This window comes from Adiantum capillus-veneris, chromosome 6 (assembly GCF_014529385.1).
Source record: "Adiantum capillus-veneris isolate H3 chromosome 6, ASM1452938v2, whole genome shotgun sequence".
In the NCBI taxonomy this organism is placed as follows: domain Eukaryota; kingdom Viridiplantae; phylum Streptophyta; class Polypodiopsida; order Polypodiales; family Pteridaceae; genus Adiantum; species Adiantum capillus-veneris.
Genome location: NC_140936.1, coordinates 79,594,507 through 79,619,139, shown reverse-complemented (window position 1 = coordinate 79,619,139; position 24,633 = coordinate 79,594,507).

The following is a 24,633-nucleotide window of genomic DNA, read 5'->3' as shown; positions in this document are numbered from 1 at the left end:
TCGAAAATTTAACCGTCCGCTCACTCGCGTTTTTATTTTCGGATTTTTTTTTTTAAATTTTCGGTTTTTTTTTTTTTTAATGCAGAAATGCAGAAATTGAAAACGCAAAAATGCAGAAATTGCAGAAATTGAAAAAACGCAAGAGATGCAAAAAATTGAAAAAGAGCAGAAAATGCAGAAAATTGCAGAAATTGGAACTTGACAGAAAATTTAACACAGAAAACACAGAAAATTGCAGAAATTGAAACTTGACAGAAAATGCAGAAAATGCAAAAACTCAAGAAATGCTAACTGTGCAGTGCAAACCAGAAAACGTAGAAAATGCAAAAAACAGAAATCTCCACACAACTACACACACTCATTCCCTGCCTTTCCTATGATAGAAATTGCACCACAAGAAAGCGTAAAGTGCTAACCGAGCTTAGTGTAGGGCATATCCCCGGCAGCGGCGCCAAAAATGTGCGCTCCTTGCCGCACTGTCGAAGCAAGGGACTTGCCGATACACCGTGTGTGAGCCACAAACGGCTGCAAGCACACAACAAGTCTAAACTAGCAAGCTCAAGGAAGCAAAGGGTGTGTCACTCACCGCTCTACGCTCACCTTCGTGGTGGATTCCTCGCCGCGATGAAGAAGAAGCTACAGTCGTGCCGCGCTCAACCGCTTCGCCGCCGTCGTGCCTTCGTAATGCTCGATCGCACACACACTCTCCCTCTCTCTCTCTCTCTCTCTCTCTCTCTCACACACACACACACACACACACAAGGAGGTGAAGAAGAAGAAGATGGAGATGGAGATGGAGCAAGAGCACTCTTCTATTGCACAAATGAGAGAATGAGTAAAAATTAGGTTTAGTTGGCTTTTATATGAGCTCACCCCATTCACACTTGGGCGCCCATGCTTAGCCAACTAATCCCTTGAATGTCCCAATTTAGAGTGCGCCTCTCATCGGCGATCACTCTTACCCTTTTCCTATTGGTCCGACAAGCCCGGTGACTGACTCTACTTAAATAAATAATATGGTTACAGTGTCCGTCGTAGGTGATAGGGTGTCCGTGAGCCGTGAGGGTTAACACCATCATCTACTTCTCAAGATGGCGGCAAGCCATTCGGTAACTCACAAAGAAATAAACTCCTCTAATAAATTCATTAAAGCATATATATACTTTTTCTTAAGGGTCTCTTTTGCCTTGGATTTTTCATTTTCTATTCTTGTCTACGCAAACATTATTTACAGTTTCAACTTCAAAAACTTTTTTATTACTTTCACTTAAAACAACAAAATTTAAAAAAGGGTAACTTGCATATACCTCTACTATCTGGCCGCTGCGGGCTTCTCTGTGAACCTCCTTGCTTAAGTACATGTTTGCCCTAGCCAAATGCATGACCTAAAAGTCAAGCGTAGACTTGTAGTTCTACATGGCTAATGGAACCCCCAAGACTAAGGTATTCCATATTGTCTTATCATAACCATTGGCCAAGCCAACAATGTACTCATGATTGCTTGTTGTCTTAGGCAACCTTAACTTCTTAACCACTGAGTAGTTTAAGTTATGGCTAGCTCCATCATCTATGAAAACAGTGACTCTACGGCCACCTAACACCCGACTGCCACATGATAGCTCGTGTCACCAAACAAGCATGGCACTTGTCACACTGGCATATTGTCACCTCCCTGAGCTCTCCAAAAATGAGATAAAGTGTATGCACTATGTGCAACTACCTAGAGGATTTACCATCTCTCTTATGCTCATTGCCACTTGTGCTAGCTTTGAGATTTGGGTAGTCAGCTTTGGTGTGCCCTACCTCATGGCAGCTAAAGCAGCAATTTTCCTTTTGCACTTTAACATAGCTCTCCTGTTTTTACAATTCAAATTCTTGTTTCATTTTAAATGGCCACGGTTTTTTAATCTAACGACCACCCTGGTACGTTCTCGTCCCCTGCCTCTCACTATGGAACCCATTTCTTTTAAAACTTGACTCATTTTTTCCCTTTTCCCAGCCCTACCTTCCTCACCACATTGCTTGATGTCATCGCATATCTGTATGTACTTGATTCCCTCATATAAGTCCTTTGACTATAGAGGTTCAATATACTCAAGGTAGTCATTTGTGAGGCCTCTTTTGAACTTTGCCCAAGTGGTAGGACGAGTGGTCAAACGCATCCACCACTTGTATGCCTTGCCAGTCAAAACTAGCCTCTATGGGATGCACACGTCTAGGTTGCTTACACATTGCATGGATATCCGACCACTTGTCTAGGAACATGTTCATAGTATCTTTGTTTCTCTCCCTTTTCACTCCCCCAAAGTTGGGTAATTTTAAATCCTTGATCAAAGCCAAGGTTGTCTGTACGGACGGCCTTGCAGATACATTGGCTTGGGCTGCAATCCGGCAAAGAGCACAAGAGTGAGAGTTTGAGTGGGGGGGGGGGCGGGGGGGGGGGGGGGGGGGGGGTGGTGGAGAGAGAGAGAGAGAGAGAGAGATTGAATTATCATCCAGAGAGTTCAGACATGACTCATGGGACCAAAAACAAAACATTACAATGGCTTCTTCTAAGTGAATGCATAAGATACATATCAGTTTAGGACTGAGAGTCCATTGAGAAGGTAAACAAAAAGAAAATAAAACCTAAAGGGGTTCAAGTGCGGAGAAGGCTGGTTTGGGATTTCAAAATTCTTGGATGATGGCTTTCTCGCAGCGGTAGACTGCCCATTTTTGTTGCTTGCGAGCTTCATGCATCTTCTTGAGTTCGCTTGATTTGATCTTGAGTTGATCCATGGTCAATTCCTCGGTAATCCAAAGCTTTGTGCCCTTCAAGAGTCGAGATTGGTGTAGCAACTTTGTTCGTTCTTCTTTATCCTTGAAAGTGAGGATACATTGCTTGGGTGGCACCTGCTTGTGTGTGTCATTGATCCAGGACACAGTTTCGGGCTTGATGTTAATTGGTTGAAGAATGTCGTTAAGCTTGATGATTGCTTCTTCTAAATTGTCCTCGTTGGTGCGCCTTGGTGGGTCAAGCTTCCCAATCCTAACTTTGAGCCCAAAAAAGACTCTTGAAGTCGGCATTCTTGTATGGCTCTTGTATCTCAGTGTTAATCTTCTTATGTGCTACCTTGTGGGCTCCTTTATCAATGGCCATGACAATCTCGGTGAGAGAAACCTTGGTCTTCTCTACTTCAGCGAGCATAGCCTGGCTCTCCGATTCCTTCCTATCTTCAAGTTTGCGCAAGCGCTCCTTTAGTTTTTCATTCTCCTTGATGAGATCTTGAATTTTGGCCTCCAAATCTATAATCCGTTCTTCTTGTGATGGGGTCTTTCCTTGGTGCAACTGCCACCTCAAGAAAACTCTTGCGGTTATTGAAAGCCGGAGTACCAAAGGAGGACATTGCCCTGTTAAGATATGTCCACTCTTGGGGCGTGAACACGTTGTCAATCTTAAGGTGAAATTATTTTGAAGGTTAAGGTATAGAGGATAAACTATTGAGGAAGCGTGACAAGCAGATGAAGCAAACGCAGGGCTCCGGATGTCGAGCACGCTAGCTACTATGTATCTGCTGTACCCGTAGTACCCGCAGGGTGCCAGATGATGCAGAGAGAGGGTCGCTCTGTGAAAGAGGGGCAAGGCTGAGGCTTAACGCCCCCCAGAGGGCTGCCCTTGCCCAGGGGGGACTTTGGGAGAGAACGATGGAGCTTGTGCTTGCGGTTGCTACCCGCTAGAGAGAGAGAGAGAGAGAGAGAGAGAGAGCTTGATGAGAGAAAACCACTCGCAAGAACTCTCCTCCCTTGGCTATGGCATTCCCTCTTTGTTTACTCTCCTTCCTTGTTGACCAAGATTCCTATCTCCTCCATTCCAACTAGAACTCGTTGAATTATCCACCACTCCAAATAATTTTAAAATGGAATAAACAAGGTCTATTGGGGCCACTTCACGTGCCCGGTTTCGCAAAATTCAAAACATTTCTATGATATCAATGTTATGCTAAGATAATGCCACTATGAGCAGGAGAGGGTCTGGTCTCTAGTTCACCACCCAGCCATGAGAAGAATGAGGTTTGCCCCTCATTCTCGGACCCTTTTTAGTGTGGCCTACATGTCCACATTGGTCAAACCGCTCGAGCAATATGGCCGGGTGCTCTCCCCCTGGACCTCGCCTTCTTGACTTTACTCCAGAAGACGGTCGACCAAGGTGCAACCATTACATGCTACGTAATAGCTTTTAACAACGACCTAGTCCCAAAAATCCAAATACGTTAGCTGATAAAGGGTGCCACCTTGTAACACGCATCACCCACAACAAAGGGGAACATAAACTGGATTGGGTTTGCCACCAAGGAGGAAGACTTGCCACAACAAACCCCTTGACTACCAATCAATTGCGAAGGAACATAGCACCAAAATGAAACATTGTGAGTAACCCTTTGGGCTATCATGACCAAGGATATGATAGACAAGGAAAAAAATTGCTCTGAAGGTGGTCAGCGGAAAGGGACCAAGGTGCATGAGAAACTATTAACCCCAAGGTGATCTATCTTGAGAGTGGGTGGCATCACGAGAGAGCTGGTGTGAAAGTGCAATAGAGAAACATGGGTACTGGAATGGGGAGAATTAACCAGATACTTCCAAAAATCCATCTTGCATTGGTCCCCTTGGATGTCTAAAGCTACTCGTGTGATTTTGAATCCTTATCGGGGGGAAATTGCAAAAAGAAATTGCAATAAAGGACTCCAGAAGGTGATCCACTTCTAGGATGGAAACAGCAAGTGTTGAAAATCCTTCGACCAGTTGGCTACCCAGTTTCAACTCAATGGCACTGAGAAGCTACTTGTAAACAGAGCTGTAGAAGGCCTAGACAATTTTTTGATGCCGACCTAGGAATCTAATTTTGAGTGGAAACCTTGTAAATGGCCCATGAATAGCCAATTCTTTAAACCTCATACCAAGGGCAGCTACCAAGCGCAAATGCACAAGAGTGATTGGTTCACCCCTTTAAACAAACAGTGGAAGAAACAATATCACCCACGAGGTGTTTAGGGCCTTGGGATTGAGTTCAACAAGCTGTTTTAAGTGAAAAATCTATCCACAACCTCTATCAAATTTTAGAGCTTTCATCTCTTCAATTTGTGCAGTTAAAAGTGCAATTAGCCAATTGTATTGATTAAAAGCTCTTTTGAAGAAGAAGAATTAATCAATACAAAGTCCTTTTTTTTGTTGGGGGGGGAGGGGGAGGGGGGGTGGATTCAAAAAGTCTGACCCTCAAAATCTGGTGTTGAATTCTCTCTCTCTCTCTCTCTCTCTCTCTCTCTCTCTCTCTCTCTCTCTCTCTCTCTCTCTCTCTCTCTCTCTTGCAGTTTTGGCACATGTATGTGATGTGTGATTGAGTTTTAGTTAATGCTAGCTTTGTAATTGTCATGCAGTCACACATGTATGTGATGTGTGATTGAGTCTAAGTTGATGTTTGCTTTGCAATTGTCATGCTCAAATATGCTCAATGTTACACAATGGATTGATTACTCTAGTGAATCTATAATTTTTGTTGCAATTTAAATTGTATCTGGTAAACAAACCTTGCAATACACGAAGAAATATTTGTTGGTTCATCATATTGCTTGGGTTTGATTTCACGGTTGTGGTAAAAAAGGAAAAAACACACCTTAGAGAAGATCATCTCTCTAGACTACCCAATGGCAAATCACCTGAAGGAGTAGACGATGATATACCCAATGCTTACATGTTCAACATGGAGCTGGTTCTGAAGTGGTCTCAAGAAATATTCAATCTTTTGACTTACGATGGAGAATTTGATAAGATTGAACAAACCCCATAAGCAACAAACAATTTAGGCAAGCAAAAAACTTTCAGATAGTAGGTGGATGCTTGTACCATCTAGGCTCCGAAGGAATACTGTGACTATGCATAAGTCCAAAAGAATATGAGTGCTATCTGGGTGAAAGCATGAAAAGGTGGTCAGGTTTTGGGGCAAAATTGGTGGATCACTTTGGTACTTTTATATTGTGTGAGGGTCTAGTCTAAGTCGATTAAGAAGGTACCAAGATTGGAAAACATCACTTCAAGAATTCGCCATTTTTTGAAATGCAAGCATGCAGCAAAAGATAATCTGATCAGTGTCGGCACGCACCAAGGTCACGTTGCATGGATTTCTCCTGCTTTCAAATCTTTCGGAGCTCACTTTCTGCTGTGTTGTGCCACTAGTGCCACGAGACTACTGACAACCATTTCTTCCTCAAGGTAGTGAGATCTCTCTCTCTCTCTCTCTCTCTCTCTCTCTCTCTCTCTCTCTCTCTCTCTCTCTCTCCGTCGCCCCCCCTCTGCTGAGGGTGTTTCATTCATTGTTGGTGGGTAGAAAAAGAGAAGATCACCAAGATGGCATTTTAGAAATCAAAGGCCACAAGAAGCAACATTGGTGTGGGCCTTTCAAAATTCTAGCATTGGTAGCCTTGCCTCCATTAGCATGATATCATTTAATGATCGAAAAAAAGTGAACAAGAGAAATAAATCGAGCAAAGGAAAGGAAAGAATAAAACACGTTCATCACCCTCTGTAATGCCCTTAAATCTTATACTAACCCTTGTGTGAAGATGTTTTGCTTATACATGGCCTCCATAGGAGAACATATCTTCCTTGTATCATGTACATCTACAAGTATGGAATTAAGTAAATGGTTATTTCTTATGCCCTTTATTGCTCTCTATACATGATTTTGTTCTTTTGAATTATGTGTTTAGCAATGAGCTCAAAATACAACCACTCTCAAGGCTTGTATGCATTGATATAAATCCAAATGTTAGTTTTGAAAAACATGCAGCCTTGTCACATACCTTATCATATCTTCCCTATGACTTTTGAAGAATCATAAAATTTCAGTCTTTATTATGCACACTAACATTTTTTTTTTTAAAGGATCATTTATTTTTATTGCAATGTTTCACTAGATAAGTTACTTGGTTTGCTATCAACTAATAGTCCACAAGTTCTTTATATATATATATATATATATATATATATATATATATATATATATATATAATATCTTAATTGCTGGAATATGGTGGCCCACATTGCACATCAATGCGGATGAGTATGTTAAATGATGCAATGATTGCTAGCGTACCAAGGTACCTATAAAAGAGATGATATGCCACTACGGCCAATGATGGGAGCAAGGTCATTTGCAAAGTGGAGTCTAGACTTTGTCGGACCAATCTCACCACCTGCTTACAAATCCCATGCCCAATATATCATTGTTGCCACAGACTATCTCACAAAATGGGCTGAATCAAAAGCCACACAAAAGGAAGATGCCAGAACCACTGTATATTTTTTGCATGAAAATTTCATTATATGATATGGATTACCCAATAGAGATCGTCATTGATAGAGGCACACATTTCATAAACAAAGGTATTGAAATCTTCTTGATGACTTCATAATTATTCATAAGAAAGTTGTCCCATACCATCCACAAGACAATGGCTAGGTAGAAGCAACTAACAAAACACTTTGCACAGTATTGAATAAAATAGTGACAAAATCATGAACAGATTGGGACCAAAAGTTACATTCTGCCTTGTGGACATATAGATTGGCCTATAAAATGTCCATTGGAATGACACCCTACAATATGGTGTGTAGACTTAATGCCCTTAATCCCAACTCTGAGAGTAGCTAAGCAGTAGAGTGGACTGGTCATGAATTGTCATGAAGACTAGACGATTTGGAAAAGCTAGATGAACTACTCCTTCAAGCAGTAGTATCTATTTATGCCCAAAATAGATTCCAAAAAGAATTCTTCGATAAGCATATGCAGTAAAAAGAAATTAAAATAGGGGATTACGTCTTGGTATATATCCTAAAACAACATGCTAAGAAGCTAAAATGGATGGGACCCTTTGTGATCAAAAATTTGTCACCAAGTGTTGTCATCAAGCTTGCAACATTAGACGGAGAAGAAATTTCTAGCTGGATTAGTGAATGCAGGCTCAAGAAGTATCATCTACCACTAACCCATGAAATGCTACAGCAAATCCATATCGAGAAACAACAGACACAAGAAAAGCAGCTTGTCTTAAAAGAAGCACAAATAGAAGCTAAGGAACAAATGGCTAAATGAAGGCTTCTACGACAACAACAACGTGATGGGAGACCATTGCGGATCAACACCATTTCCATAAACGACCTTGAAGAAGATAGAGTGGACCCAATGATCAAAGTCAAAATTGGTAACAACCAAGTCAAAACTACCACTCTACTCGACACAGGAGCCCAAGGAAAAATCATTTCCCTCAGCTTATATAAGCAAATTGTTCAACACGCAGAGCTATATTGACAACCACATAAACTCACTAAGGTTGGTAACCTTGTATGTCAAAATCAATCAATATGTCTATCCACACAGATTCTATGTGGTACCAGACACTTAAAATCAACACACTCTATTGCCAATATAACCATGGATGGCAAAGGATGTACAATGTTCAGATAGATTGGAAGTCCAATATGGTATAAATTCAGAATCAAGCAGAGAGGCAAACGGTTCCATTGGCCAAAGTCACAGAACGAGGGCCAACAAAAGAAAAGACTACTGAGAAGTGCAAAAAACCCTTGCATGTAGGACCCATGCAATGGATTCCCAAAGAACCTACACAAAAGACAACACACCAAGTCAAGATGGCATCGGCCCAATCCACATCATCACATGCCAAAATTCCAACAAAACAAAAGACAAACAAAAGAGAGAGAGAGATCGATACCAAAGCAGTAGCTCAAAACAAAGCAAATTTGGGCTTAAAAAAAGGAAATACATGCAAAGGAATCACTCAACACCCAAAAGCCAACAAAGACTTCGATATTATCTCACATGCCCATAAGGAACACCCCTGATACAATCACAAAAATATGGATACCAAAGAAGTTAATTCAAGCTCAAAAAACATAGGAGTTTATTTGGATTCTAAAGATCAGCAAGTTGAAATTCTCCACAAGGCCAAATAAACCAACCAAGTACCTCTTGGCAAATCAATGACCAACCAAGTCAACAAAGCAAGTCTGGATAGCCAATAAATTATGCCACGCACAAAAAAATCAGCTTTGGACCTGGATTCCAATAATAAAAACACAAAGCAAACATCAAATCCATAGGCAAGAAAATCAACTGCAAAAACACCAAGTATGGCGGCCAAAACAACCCAAGCAAGTCGTCAACACGGCCAATTTTGACGAATTTTTCTAGATGCCTATGAAAGCACATGTTGCACTACTCCAACAGAGGCTATATGAACCCAGACATATGGCTCCATTCACCTCGAACCAATAAATTCCAATCCATACAGGACTCAGACACAGGAGGGGGAGACATGACAAAAGACATAATACATGGCAGAACTCAAGCAAAAGGCTTTATATATATTATCAGGCATTGTTTTACAATGGTTTAAACCTTTTTGTGCTTTATTGCGATTTGATTTTTCTAAAAAAACTAAGTAATTCCTAAAAAGTAAGTAAAGGGAACTAGGTCATGTTGGGCCACAATAACCCCATACTCTTGTATATACTCCATACATAAAGCTTTCTTTTTTTTGTTTCTAATAATATGGTCAACCTTAGTAAAAATTAAGGAAAAGCACAAAAATAGACCAAGGATGGCTTAAACACTTTGTACATAGAAAAGCTTATTTTCTTAAGGCGATAATAATTTACCTAATGTTGGGTAATTTTTGAATAATTTTTGCTTGATTTTGCCAAGTTATGGAAATTACCGCCGTTTTTTAAGTACCTTTTTGTAATTTCTTTCTAAAAATATAATAAAAATAAAAAAACGCAATGGACAATCTGAAGACAAACGACAGAATGCCATAACAAGAAGGAACTTGCAGAAAACGTTTGGAAGTAAATAGAGGATGTCAAAGTTTGGCCTGAACACGGGGGTGGACCGAAAGATAAAACTATCGTATCTGGGACATACGAAGTCCAAATGCGAAAATGGAAGATCCATCAAAAATCTATAGTATGCACAGGGAATGATGGGATGGAAAAGGAAAACGGGGTTCTGGAAGCACTAGGCACATATACTAACTTAGAGGGATTTTCTACTCATTTCCACATAGCGACTTTGTGTGTGTGTGTGTGTGTGTGTGTGTGTGTGTGTGTGTGTGTGTGTGTGTGTGTGTGTGACAGAGAGAGAGAGAGAGAGAGAGAGAGAGAGAGAGAGAGAGAGAGAGCAATTAGGCATTCCCATGGTGAGCCAAGCTAGCAGTGAGTTATGTACTACTTATAGAACATGTGCATGCATGGAAAAAACTAACCCACTCACCAAAAACACAAAAATAGGGTCTAGGCACCTGACATAAATATTTGAGTACTACATAAGGTAGGAAAGTCCAAATGACAAGTGCAGGGTATCAAAAGAACCCCCACAACATGGGGAATGTAAAGGTATGACCCAGGTCAGCAACAGCAAGTCATAGTGACAGCTACCACGATAGCTGCCACCTGGCACCAACACACGAGCAGAGCATACCAGCAGGTTTTCCATGTCCAAAGGATCCAAATGAGGCCATGTTCACCTCAAATGGATACCCAGGAACAGAAAAAGTGCCTAGGAACCCAGATATTGTCCTCACACAGAGTTTGGGTTGCCAAACTACACGTGCATGGCCCAAACACGATCTCCTTGGCATGGAGAAACCAACCATATAAATTTTGTGCAAAATGGAACAGTTGATAGGTATTGTGGTAGCTATGATAAGGCCCAGTCCGTGCTAATTTTGGTACCAACAGTTTCTACAGGTCGAGAGGAGTCCAAAGACACCTTTTTTTCGCAAATTGGACCAATACGAAATTTCCACTCAAAGATTTACAGGTTTCAGAGTCCAACAAGAAAAGAAATTTGCAAAACTAAGCCAAACTTGTGCAAAAGCCTCGAATTTTTGGACCATAAGCTCCACCTAGCCATAAGGAACCAATTACCATAAGACATAGGGTAAAAAGTTGGTCGAAGTTCAACTTATCATAGAAAGTACATTTTTAGTGCTTTTTTTCCAAAAACAGGCTGGCTAGCTATCCAATAAGACAAAGTTTACAAGCCAACACTCAAGAAGCACACAAATTACCACCGTAAGCTATAGGGAAGGTTTGAATCCGACTGCAAAACCATAACTAGGGCTTGCTTAACAAACTAGACTCCCAACAAGAGGAAAAACTAAGTGGTGACTCAACTAGTGATCCAAATTGACTTTGCAGGGGGGCATTAGACTCTATACATCAAGGGGACTCAAAGAATACCATTCATGCTAAAAATGGGTACATCTGATAGCCACCACGGTTGCTTCCACATGACTTGAGGAAAGACCAAGTCACAAGGGGTCCATATACTTTTTGGGCCTAATTTAAGGATTTAGGTGTCCAAATTGATCATGCATAGCACGGATGGAATCAATGAGAGGTGAATATACAAAATATGTGAAAAGTCTCAAATTTGGCATAGTTGATAGGTATCGAGATAGCTGCCACTTGTCAGATTTTAGGAAATGGGGTATACCATGATGAAGTACATCTCAAGAAGATCCCAATGACACCTCATATGCCAAAATTGGACACTCTAAGCTCAAGATATTGACCAAACTAACTTTCCAAGTACTAATTATACAAATCATTGGCATTTGATGATTATCTAGCTAAACATTGGATTTTTGTTGTTACTTTGATACAGGATCAGATACTTCCAGAAAAATGCGACACAAAAGCATCTACAAACTTGAAGAAGAGGAAAGCTATCATGTCACATGGACCACATCACAAGTTCTAGAGCCTGTTTTGTCAATGAGGCCACCTAAGTGCAGCATGGCCTCACAGTCTGTAACTGTGTCTAAAAGGACAAGCAAGGAAAGAGATGGGAGGCACCACAACTGCCCAAAGATTTCAACACAATTGCATACACACCACAAAATGCCGACAGAGCCATATCGATGCTAGGAGTCAAGGATTACCTCTCCAAGCCAATAGTATGAGAGCGGGTTACATAAGGGCTCATGAGCTAATCACCACTCTCTAAAAGGTGGATGAAGAAACGATGACAGCAACTCTTACAAAGGCAATTGGAGAGAAGGTTATAGTAGAGATCACCCCGGATGCCATAACAAAAATCGCAAAGTTTCCAAGGGGAGAACTAATAAATCCCCAGGGCTATGTAGATGAGGGCTTTAGTACCATGAAGTTTCCCATGTTTAGCAGCATCAAGGAAAGGAGGACCGAACATTAAATGAGGGTTCTGCACCAGTACCTACACTTTGACAAGCAAACCAGATACACGAAGCCCAACAAAAATTTAGCTTCAACCTTACACAAGTTAGTACCACAACACATGCATGTGCCTGTTGATCTAGCCAAATGGGACTTTGATCGGTTTGTAGCCCAACCAAGAAAAACCAATGGGCCAAACCGTCTGGCACCCCCACACCCTGGGGGAGCCTAATTCTTGACAAAGATTGTGGCATGCTTAATTGGAGAACGTGATTCATTGGAGGATGCCCCAAACTCAAATGAACGGGCAAAAAGGATACGACAACCCAAAGCAAAGAAGGTGGTAGCACCGTCTACATCTGCAAGGACCACAAGGGCCAAAAAGACAACGCAACCTGAATATGTGAGAGATGAAGAGGCCACTAGCTCTAAGTCAGTTAGATCAAAGATTGACAAAGAAATGATAGAGCTCCAGCAATTAAACCCCACCACTCAAGAAAGAAAGCCAGTATCGGCATACACCGGAAGCGTGGAGCAAAGAGAGAAACAAGCTAAGGAGGAGTAGGAGAGAAAGCAAAAATCTGAAGAAGATAGGAAGCAGAAAAGAGAGGTTGCTCAGAGAAGAAGAGATCCAAAAAAGATCAAAAAGAAAGAGCACGCACAAAGCCTATCAGACATGATGAGGGCCAAAATGAAATAAAAAATGGGCCAACCATCAAAGAACCAGCAGAAGAAAGAATAGAATGGGAGAAGCCAAAAATAGTGAAGACTCGAGATCAGCCTGAAGAAGTGCCTCCACCAAAGAACTAAGGACAAAAAGAAGATTAGAACTCCAACAACCTGCTAAGACCACTATAGAAGAATAAAATTTTAATCAAGACAATGTCATAGATATGATGGACCATATCTACCAGTAGGAGGAGCAAGCAACGCAAGGGCAGCAACAGGAAACTCGGCAACCAGAAGAACTAAAGATACCAAGCCCCCCCCCGTGCCTACAAATCTAATTCACATGGAGTCCCCACCCACAAATGAAGGCCTTCAATCAGATCAGGCAAGCCAATTCCACAAGGAAAGCACAAAGGTGGATATTCCATATGGACCCCTCACCGAGGAAGAACAGGTCAAAAAGACAATCCAAAATTTGTTAGATACAAGCTACAACCTACAAGAGGCCCATGCTATAGGTGAAGATGATCAATCAGAGGGCTTGCAAAAAACACAAGAAAACCCCATGACGACTGATCAAGGACATGAACAAGTATAAAATGGAGTAAATCAGCTTGAAGACTTGTTAAGAATACAAAAAAACCTCGGGATGGCTCATTAGCCAACTTTATCAGAAGCTCAACAACAACAGGTAAACCATGTGGTCAAGAAGACAGAAGGAATGTGGAAAAAACACCTTAGGGCAAGACTGAAGTTTTTGCCCAGACATTCTCTTAAGGAGACATGGAGATAGACTAGAGCAAAGGATTGAGACTACCACTCCATCGGAGATCACTCTTATCAAGAAACATGAAATTAAGGAGTTTGTACCAGAAACACCACCTAGGCAACACAAGATATTGTTCAAGGGCCAATCATCCAAGAATAAATGTCTAGTATGGCCAAGGCATCACTAATACCCAAGCTAGCTGAGGATTTGAACAAGGAGATCATGCAGATAACACTCAAATATGAGAGAGAACAAGAAAATGATGTTGATCTCAACTTAGAAGTGGTCAGCATACAAGAAGAGATGGACAAAACAAGAAGTGAAAACAAGGAGTTGGTCGAGACCAACACTCTCTTAGTAGAAGATCTCCACAAAAGGGATGCACAGCTAGAGCATGCTAGCGGAGAGCTGGCAAAGTACAAGAAATAGAAGATGGCTAGGCAAGTAGAAGAAGGCATAGCTCAAAGCAGCAAGCTTGCCTTGGAACAGAAAGAGAAGCAATATCAACAAGCCCACCAAAGTGCCAAAGAATCTATAGCACTTGCTCAGAAGCAAAGGATCTCACTAGATGTACTAAAAAGCCAAATAGCTAATCAGAACCGACAACTAGAAGTATTCACGGAAGATCCCTTGCTCATCCCAACAAGTATTTTTTAGTAGACCAATATTTACAAGAAGCAAATAGCAGATTTGCAACAGGCCTTTGGGGTTTCCCAAACAACAAGAATCACTTTAGAAGAATCTCTATACACCAAGTATAAAGCCATAGTAGAGGAAGAAAATGCAAAGGATGAAAGCATCGAGATGTTGATGATGGAAGTGGAGGAGTGAAGAAAACCGGTCAAGAAATTCCAAAACCTCCCACCTAGAGAGAGAAAGGACCCTTTGAAACAGGGCCATATTTTGAGCAAACCGAAGAAGAGACAGAGCAAGAGGATGGCAGTTCAAAGGCCCGGTAGATGTGGGTACTTCAAGTGAACCCAACATATTGCCTCAAGAGTACTCACATCTACCAGGAACATTGGGCAGTGACTAAGGAAGTTGTGGCCAGGAACCTCCGCTACAAGCACCATTTATTGAAATCATATTTGTTAAAATACATCACTCCAAAGCATCTATGAGAGGAGGTTCTTGAGCCAGAACTTCCATATCCACTACTCAAATGGCTAACAATAGAGATGAAGACAGAGCTACTGCCATCAATTCTACCAAATGTCGAAGGAAGCTACAAAGAAGCAGATCTTTCATAATGGACCACAGAACAAGTCAAAGAAGCCAAAACAAAATGGAAAGATAATTTATGGGGGAGAACAAGCAAGCAATCAAAGTAAATTCTTTTGCTCCAACCCACCTTCAAATTGACCCAACATATTTCCCAATCATCAGGAGGAGAAGGTGGGTTGATTTCAAGTAGTTGCTTGTACCCAACATGGCTGAATTACCCAGTATTTCCCAAACCACAAGAGGTACCTTCACTCACCTACATGAGAAAGGTCATCAAGCAAATGATTAGCCTGTTAGAGGAAAGCCAGATATAGCATGCAAGATGATGTTGAAGATATGCTACATGCTCTCAGCATGCATCAACACTTTCAGGAACACAGAGGCCACTAAAGTTTAATAGACTTTATTATTAAAGGATTAAAAATTCTTGATATTCAATTTGAATGATATCCCGAAGATGAAGGTAATTTATGGATTATTCTCAAGGATCATGTTCATGCACATCCGCACTACATGCAGACCTTCGAGGAGGCATTTTTTACGGGCTACTTTGAGATGGAATCCACCATGTTCATGCCCATCTGCAAGGATCTCAGATTAAGGTTTGTGGCATACACCCTACATGAATGAAAAACCCCCTTAACCAAAATCTACAAGCCATAAGAAGAAGACTAAGTGTAGCAGATGATGATGCTAGCATTTCAACATTATGTTGACAAGGAAAAGCAAAGAAGTCCCCTACCAAAAGATTGAAGTCTTTTCCAAGTACACAAGAAGCCGGGAGGGGGGAATGTTGAATCAAAGGAGCCCAATCACGCCTATCTAGAAGGGCTAGCGAAACCTTTTTCCCCCACTCATTTATTTTCTGCCTAAGCCGGTGTTGTAAATCCTATACTCAACAGATTTTGATTAATTATGAACCATTTTGTACTTATTGAAGAGGCTAGATGCCAGAGCCCATCACATTTTTGAAGTACGTATCCCTTTCTAACCAAAAAGCCCAATTTTTCTACTTTGGATACATAAGCCAAAATTTGTAATTATTAAAAGATCTATTTTTTACTTTGTAGCTTACGTAGCGCGGAGTACGCCTACACTTGCACGCTCACTACTCTTTGTACGGGTAAGCATTGCTAATAAAACTTCAGGTCTGCTTCCTCATGCTCTTGGCATCATGTGCATGTTCAATGTGCTATGTTTAAGTGTGCGTGTGTGCAACACAACGAGCGGTTCTAGCTATAGGTCTCCTAGGGTGTTTAAGTGCTTGTGCTGAGTTATTGATGGTGTTTTAAGCTAAACTAAGCATGGAAAGAGGTAAGTAGGCCTTAGGAGGAGCCAAACGACCCCTCATTTGTCATTTTTGGTGAAGTTGAGGTGGAAACAATTGTGGTTGCTCACCTACTCGACTATGACATTTACAGGTTTTGGTGTTGGGAACCTATTTCCTATAGCCTAGAGACCCCCACTCTCAAGTTTCATGTCGTTTGGAGTTCATTTGACCCCTCTAGGACCATTTGAGTGTTAGTTAGACCGCACAAGAGATTTAGGCATTTTCCATTTAGTTGCTTCCTTGCTTGAGAGTGACACCTCTCTCCTCAGTACATTGCATTCGATGTTTCCATGCACTAGTCGGGTCGGCTACGTCATTGGATTGACATATTCATGTTGGTTTGAGTTCTCTCTAGGTTGCATCATCTGATCGTAGTGGTCTGCCAACAAAGGGGTGAAGAGATATTGCAACCTAATCATATCATCTGCCACAAAGACTAGGTGCCACGCAATGGTAAGGAAGTATCTCATTATTTTTAAAAAATGCCCTTTTGAAGATGTTAAATGGATGCAAGAGCCACGATTGAAGGACATTATGTCACTTGTAGCTAACTACAATGAATTGCATACAAAGCCCTGATGGTTTTTCATCGATGTATCCAATGAAAATGCAAAGAAGATCATGATTCTCTCTTTTCAACTCTATTATCCCAAGTTCTTCGTTAATGCTTAAATGTAATGTGTATGCATATCAAATGTTGCACACTCATGGAAAAGTTTCTCCCGAGTACCAAGTAGACTTGCAATCTACTGCAAAAAGGTGATAGTGTTAACATGGTCTACATACTTGCGGCATATTTTCTCCCAAGTGCCAAGTAGATTGGTCATTTACTTTGGAACAATATCCAATACGCTAAAAGTAGATCCTGGGCAAAAAGTCGATGGACCAAAGATACCTCTCTTTAATACAAGCATAGTCAAGGACGACTATGATTTCAAGGGTGGGGTCCCGATGGTGTAATGGAATCAAATTTCATTTTTGGTCTACTTAAATGAATTTTATCTCTCTAGAATTGGCCATTTAAGTGTGAGTGGCATGCTTGGGTATGTAAATGGTGTCATGCAAGTTGATGAGTTTCCATATGATCAAGGAGGAACTCTGGGGGCACGTTTGACATTTTATGTCACTGTTTGATGCAAGTGTTGATGAGCGTAAATGCTCAATTTGGGGTTGGGCAGTGATGATAAACCACTTTCGGCATGTGGATAGTAGCGTATAGATGCATGGGCATGTGTATATAAAAATGTGTTTACATGCATTTGGAAGCTTTCCTAATGTGACATTGAGCTTCAAATATGGTGGACAATGTATATGTGGTAAATAGCCATGTTTGTGTGCCGTCACTTTTGGCATGTGAATAGTAGTGTGTAGATGCATGGACATGTGTATATAAAAATGTGTTTACATACATTTGGAAGATTTTCTAATGTGATATTGGGCTTCAAATATGGTGGACAATTTATATCTGGTAAAAATTCATGTTTGCATGTTCGTAGTCGGGGCACATGTACATACCCAAGGAATGGTGTCGAAGCCTTAGATGTGGTGTCAAGTGCTTATTTTGGCTCTAGGGAATGTGTTTGAGCTTTTTAGAATGTAAATAATGCAAGTGGGAAGTGTGCGTACTCTCATCCCAACCCAAAACTTTTGGGTATATGGCAATGAAATTTGGGTACCAAGGACCAAGCCTACACAATTTGGTGGAAAACGGACTCTTATTGGTAGTTTTCCACAAAAAATGCCCGTCCGAGGTCAAAATTGGCCAAAATTGGGCCCAAAAAGGTTTAAAAATGGTCAAAAAGGGTGTAAAAGAAAAAACTTTACCACCACTTATGGTGTTGTGAGTGTTCAAGCTGAGGGAGAGTTTGTGAACTCAAGAATGAGCAGTTTGACATCTCTATGTGCGGGAGGAAGCAGGGTTTCTACAGGTGGTCCTATGCAGTCCCGTTGCAATTCCTGTCCTGTTTTGAGTGTGAGGAGGAGCTAATGAGAGATTTTTCTCTTCAATTTTTTCCCTTAAGGGAGCCTATGGAAGCTATGAGGTTTCCATGTATCTGTGTGTGCAAGGAATTGAGGGAAGAAGGTGCACCTTTTTGCAAGACGACGTGACCCTATATCGATGCCATTAGGGTTGAGGCTACTCCAAATAGTCCAATAGAGTACAGTTTGGTGAATTTTTTGCAATGGTTTGAGAGAGGCCTTTTAGGAATGGAGTTTTTGAGTTTTTAATGGTTTTCTTGTGTCTTTTGGTTGGGATTCCGAAGCCCGGATCAACTCGCTACGTAGTGTCTGCAGGCAGGAAAGGGCTTGTAGGTCAAGGTGTTTGGAGGCTGAATTGGGCTTGTGGGAAGGATTTTCATTAAGCTTTTGAGTGGTTTTGTATGAGGTGAGGGAATTAAGTGAATTCCTTGTGTTGTGTTGAGGTGCAAGGGTGTGTGAGTGTGTGCACGGTGTCTTTTGCTCCATCAATGTTTGCAAAATCATGCATGTACATAAAATCTTGTCAATCAAGATTGAAAACACAGTTTGACTCTGATCTTGCCTCATAGATAATTCTTTGCACAAAAAGGTGCTGAATTTCAGAGCAGTTGCAGTTCTTCTTCGTTATCATTGTTAGTTTCCTATAAAAGAGGCTAGTCTTCTGACTCTACCTTGGTGAGCTCAAGCTCCTCCTTGGTTGTCTTAGGCTCTTGGAGGGAGTTGAACACGGCTCGGGGACTCCCTCAGGCATTGGGAAAATTTTGAGCTCATTTTTGGGCCTTTTAAGGGTGCCACCTCATCAAAGTCGCACAAAAGAGAGAAATTTGATAAAACCCTCTAAATATTGCTCAAAACCCCATGATATGACCTATCATTGGAAAGCTCTTGAAAAATGGAAGGCTAAATAGCCAACGTCCAAAAAGTTTGGATGAGTTCTATGAAAGTTATAAAATCAACTAGTTTTTGTTACAATTACGATAATATGAAATTACCTTTTTCTAGAAATAAATGAAGGCAATGTGATACATGCATGGTAAAGATCAATAGATAGAATTTCAACAATAGATTCTAAGTATCCAACCTCCGACAAATTTGGATCTTATTTTCAAAAACATTTACCGATCCCCATGTTTTGAAAGTTGTGCCACATTAGCAATTTCTTACAAGTCCCAAAAATGAGCTCAAAATTTTCCTGATAGGCTTGGGAATTGTCTGCACATCCATCTCGACTAAGGAGTGATTGTGCCTCCTAATGCGTGATTGGGTGTCTCTGTTGTGAGAAACTTGTGAAGGCTCTGTCTGTTGTGCACGAGGATGGAGAGGGGGGATGGTAAGATTATCCATGGTTCAATTGTCCCAAATAGGCACTGGCTAAAGTATCCCATCGTAGCAAAATTGCAGCCTCTGAAGGGCATCAAAATCCTCATGCATAATTGTAACAGGATTGGCCAAGATGTGCCCATCACTGAAGAACTCAGTGAGCTAGTCTTTTGCAATCTCATGTATGTAGAGAAGAGCAGTGCTATCCCATCGCATGCCACTCTCCAATGCTCTCATATCTCCCTCAATACTTGTTGAAATGGAAGCCGCAGGATGGCCGGCTACATGTGTCATTCAATCCTTTGTAGCTCTTGTAGGACGCATTTGTGCCCCTCATATCAGTGTCTCCTTGCTTGAGCATGCAAGGACTCACCTGTCACTCTTCTAGACCTAACATTTTTAGGAGCCATCTCTACAAACAACATAAAAACCACATCACAGTCTATGAGAGAGTGTCCTATCACAAAAGGGGGCTCAAAGAGACAAACAAGACAATTGTAAGCATGATAAATAGCAAGAAACAAAGAGCTCCAAACATAGTTCTCCCACCGTTATGTGCTTGGTATTGACCTCACAAATCATCACATCACAAAAGTATAAAATCATACCTCTACACTGTGTGTAGTTTTTTGTTAACAAAGCGAGGCAAAAGAGGATGCAAAAAGAGGGATGGGAGCAGTTGAGAGGTAGAAGGGGATGCGGAAAGAGGCTTGGGAGCACAAGCTCTACAGGCAAGAGCAATTGCATTCAAAGGCTTGGGCCATAAAAGAGACTAAACTTTGGAGCATGTTCCTCTTAATGAGCCACATTTGTAATGTGATGATGGCTGATCTGCCGTATTGCATGAGAATGTGGGTTCATTTATTGCATTTTACATTGATTGTTGTTGTGATTGCAACCCACGTGCCTTTTTTGAGTTACCATTTGGTATGGCCACTTAGACTCAAAAGGCAGATAGAAATATCAAAAACCGATCGCTGTTGCAATCACCATCTCCATCTCCAAATAGCAAAAACTGATTGCCCTTGCCTTGGCCTTTTCACACGATCGTGCTTTCAGTCACCTCTTGCAATCTTACTCTGAGTGACCTCCAAAGCTTTGAGTCTGTTACCTACCGTGTTGCCATCCACCTTGGTGTCATTGGATATTTCCTCAACTCTCTCTCTCTCTCTCTCTCTCTCTCTCTCTCTCTCTCTCTCTCTCTCTCTCTCTCTCTGTGTGTGTGTGTGTGTGTGTGTGTGTGTGTGTGTGTGTGTGTGTAGCAGTTCTAAATCTATATATATATATATATATATATATATATATATATATATACGCAAACGAACACTAACTGTTCACAGACCAACAATTCTAGAAAAGTACAGTGGATTTGTACAATAATCTATTTGCAGTTGAAAATAAATTTTGTACAAGGTAATGAAGATAACAGAATATAGCTCAAGTATCCTTAAACCCAAAGTCTGGGAAATTTTGCATCACAATAAGAGATCCACCATTTGTTAAGAACATGACGTTTTAATCAAGGAAGGTAGCCCTCACCTGCACCCATAGCCACAAGAAAATAATTCGTTAGCACGTGACTGTACGGAGGTGATGCTGGGCATCCCAGTTGTTATCCATGTCACCATAAAAAAAACATAGTTCTTAACTTGTAATTTTGTTCTTTTAGATAAAAAGGTTTTTTTTTTTTTTAAAAGGAAGATCCTTGGCTTTTCTGCCAATCTGATACAAAAGGTACTCAACCCCATAGAGTAACCATAAAATCTGATTTTATTGTTTTTTATAAAACGCTTTCTTTTACCAGTCTTAAGATTTAAAGGAGTTAAGGAGAAAATCAAAAAAATTTACCAGAACTTCATCCCTAACTAGATAAGAGCAACTTATATTCCATTGATTTATGTATAAGCAGTCTCAAGCCAGACCTAAACTTACCACTTCCTTGTATATAAACACACATTTGGAATAGATCCCATTTTTTATAATCAAGTGTTGGACGGGAGCGGCTCACACACCCATGAGCCGCTCACACACCCATGAAGTGCATGCAAACACTACCTAGATCAACATAATGTCAATCGAGGACACAGATGACACGATAGGCACACGGAGGAAATCTCTTTAGCTTGTCAGGCTGAGACCATCCTACACATACAACACTCTGGAAGGCCAACTATACCACAATCAAGAACCTCACTGCTCTCAACTACACCACCTAGCCACATACACACATACGGAAGGTAACTCACCTAATCATGCCAGATTCGTACGAAACTTAAGGAACACCATCCCCTCACTAGGATACACCTGTCCCTAAGCTTCTACACTCAAAACCCTCACTCTAAACCCGTATGCGGAAAACGCGTAGGATGACAGAGCAAAATTTTGAAAGTGCCCAAAACTGAAATTTATGAGTACCTATGCGTAGCTTATGTCGCCATGATTCTATAGACTACTAGCACACAGAAAAAGGACATCGTTTGATACACTTACAGCCACAAATAGCTCGTAGATGCGTCGGGGTATGCACTTCGTCTCGCGTGGAATGCTTGGCGTTGTCGCGTAGCTCTCCTCGAGCCTACAACAATGGTGCAGTCGTATCTCCAATGTGTTGATCGAGCCGGGCGTAGCTAGAGGATAAAGCTCACGCTCACTCTCCTTCTCTCTCACACACAGTAGACGGCATCGCTCAAGTTTAGATTATGAAAAGTATTCTGTATCACTCGATACATTCACAAGATTGAGTTGCTTTCATGCCCTAATTTGGGCACCTCCATGCGTGTTGTCGTACACATTACTTGATTCACTATTTTGGTAGATAAATTATCGAATGCCCTCTAGTTGTTTTGGGTTTGATTTTATGGTACTTTTCTATTGCTTTATCAAGGACATGTGATGCAGGGTGTCACTTCTACTGCATCTATCCATATTGTTTAAGGGGCTTTATGTACATCAATGAAAATTGAGTGCTAAGCAAGTACGGTGGTAGGTTATTATTTTAAAAAATCATATTTTTGGTCTTTCGTCTCCCTCATACTTTTTTATGCCCGTTTTTGCCCTCGTCTTTGCTCTCTCTATGAGTTATGGTGCCAAGACAGCTCCTTGTTTGTGGAACCTTTGTACAAATTTATGTGAGAATTTGATTTTTTGCATGTATAGATATTTTCGATTATTTTTGAGGTTTCACTCAATATTTCGAGAAATCTATCTAAGCTATAATTTACAAGATATGGTCAGTTTTATTGTAAAAGCAATTGTGTAGCATGTGTTACATGCATATGTACACAAATTGAGGGAGTATGATGCAAGATTTTGTGTTGTTGAGTGTTTTCTTTAAATAAACTAGCTGATGTGCATCGTGATTCTATGCCATGATGGTAGGTTTTCCAAGGTTTATGGTCATGTAAGTGAGAAGGTTGATGCATTTATTAGAAAAATGAAGTCCTCTTTCTTAATTGCAAACAAATAAGATCCGCCAATCATGTTGAAGGTTTTCTAATTTTTCTTGAAAGGGGATGCAAAAACATAGTGCAATGAATATGAAGCTCAATTGCATTCATCTCAACCTCCACAAGTGATGAAGTATCATGAATTAAAGGTGGCTTTCCTTGAGAGGTAGCTCAATTGCATTTATCTCCACCTCCACATATAATGAATTATCCTGAATTAAAGAAGGTTTTCCCTAAAAGGTTTAAAATGGTAGAATACCCAAAGAAGATATGTCTTTCCATCAAGAACCTTATGCAAGGGTGAAGGTAAACATGTGGATACGCATGTAAGAAAATTTAATGAGTTTTGGAATTGATGTTGTGAGAGTTTAGGTAAAAGATTCCTCCTACAAAGTAAATATTTATGAGAATTTTGAGGGCTATTTTGATGCTAATGGTTGAGCTTAAAATTGCAAAAAATGTTGCGAATGAAATAAAAGTTGCAAAATAGAAGGAATGGAAGCTAGAGAAACAAATGTGACTTGGACTCCAAGGAGATACAAAGCCAACTTTCACTCATGTGTTAAATGTGGATGTGGTTAATACATGTTATGGAGACCTATATGTTGATGTTCCTCTTGAAAATATGACCAAAGAATATAGAAAAAGGAAACATCTAAGAAGAATGCGCACTTCATGTCCTCCATGTTGTTTATGAAAGTTAATGGTGCTACACATGCCAAAGGTAATGATTCTATCAGTTGATTTGATGTGTTTACTACGTGTAAAATGAAATAGGACCATGAATATGAGACTAAAGTGGATGTTGAGTGTCCCTCTCCTTTATGTGAAGGAGTTGAGAATAATTTTCATAGCAATAATGATACTTATTTGCATCTGGATGTGCTAATGAAGAGTTTTTCAAGTGCATTCTCTGTTTGAGTATATGCCAAAGAGTAATGATACTACTATGCATGTTGTGCACCTTGTTAATAAGGACATTATCCATGAGTAATCTCATGATTGTGTTTGCAATGATACAAGTAGCCATACCTTGGTCAATGAAGAGAAATTTGGGGCTCTTGAGAAAGTGGACATCTATGGAAATATAGCTATCATGTCTCATCCATGAGATGAATGATGCATATATGTGGGATTCCCATCCTAAGGTGCCAACTATATGTGAAGAGAAGCATGATTGTAGTGGATGATTGCGCGCAATATGAGTAAAGCATGAGGTGGATATGTTTTGAGTATATGTACAACTCGGAGGATTTTTCTTTTGAACTTTTGGAGGAGATGCTATAGTCTTTCTTGCATGTTATTGCTATAATATGGAAAGCAAATCTACTTATAAATTACCTCTCTATCGTTATGACAGCTCCAAAATTTATAAACAGGCTGAGTCGCCTTTGCCCTTGTGGAGTCTTATGATACACTAAGCGAAATTTACCGAGCGAATAGTAAAACCGAGCAAGACCCACCAGAAAGAATGCAATTGAACACTACCCTATGTCCACGCTTAGGTGAGAGACCTATGGTTGCAACACATCAAGTGTCTGATTTAATTAAATAACTTTTGTTCAAACTCTACCATATGAGTTGACAATAGGTCACTCTACTAGCACAAATATAGCCACACCACTTACTCCTCTTCTTGA